Raw genomic sequence first — 885 nt, 5'->3', positions numbered from 1 at the left:
CTAGAGCAACGTGGGAGGAAGCTCATTATTCTGCTGAGGGTAATAGTTTGCAGCATCGTCAGCCTCCACAGGGTGGATTGTGAGGGTGAAGTTAGTTTCAGACCCACTGCCACTGAACCTGGCTGGGACCCTAGAGTCTTGACTAGATGCTTCAGTTTAGGGGGTTGTCCTGGTATCTGTTGATACCAGTTCAGAACACTGGTGCCAAAAATATCATTGACACTCTTGCTGGCCCTGCAGGAAATTGTGGTCCTCTCTCCTGGAGACAGAACCAAGGAGGCTGGAGACTGTGTCAGTGCAATGTCCCCAGTGGAGCCTGGAATGATATACACAAAATAAACTGTAACAGATGTACTGACACCATCCCCATGTAGGTCCAGTGCATTGATCACAGTCACAAGCAACACTCTGAATAACCAGAAAACAACAGGTAACTGGGTAACTTGAAATCTACAAGAATGCCTTAATTTTAGTGGCCAAGAACCCAGAAACACAGGAAGCAATGATGACCAGAATGGGTTTGCCTAACGTCTCTCTGCAGTCCTCTCACCTGGAACCCAGAGCAGCAGGATCCACAGCATGGGAGCCCCTGACCCCATGTCTGAGAGCTGAGCTAGAGGCTGCCCCTCAGGGGCCCTGACAACCTGCCTTTAAGGATGTGTTGAGGCTCCTGGGCCGTTGTCTACTGACTCACGATGCAAATCAGCTTTCAAAAGCTTCTGTTGGGCCGGCCCGGTGGCGCACTGGATAGTGCGCCGCTTGGGAAGCGCGGCGGCGCTCCCACCCGAGGGTTCGGATCCCACATACAGACCGGTTCCCACTCACTGGCTGAGCAAGGCACGGGAGCAATGCCGAGGGTTGCGATCCTGTTGCCGGTCCCCGGTC

At 53.2% G+C, this 885-nt stretch overlaps 1 pseudogene; it reads right to left on the bottom strand.

Moving 5' to 3' along the window:
• On the bottom strand, positions 1-599 carry LOC103610616 (annotated as a pseudogene).
• Between the last annotated feature and the right edge of the window lie 286 nt (positions 600-885).

Source organism: Galeopterus variegatus, unplaced genomic scaffold (genome assembly GCF_000696425.1).
Source record: "Galeopterus variegatus unplaced genomic scaffold, G_variegatus-3.0.2 Scaffold11420, whole genome shotgun sequence".
Taxonomy (NCBI): domain Eukaryota; kingdom Metazoa; phylum Chordata; class Mammalia; order Dermoptera; family Cynocephalidae; genus Galeopterus; species Galeopterus variegatus.
The sequence above is the reverse complement of the archived record's forward strand: the minus strand, read 5'-3'. Positions and strand labels throughout refer to the sequence as shown.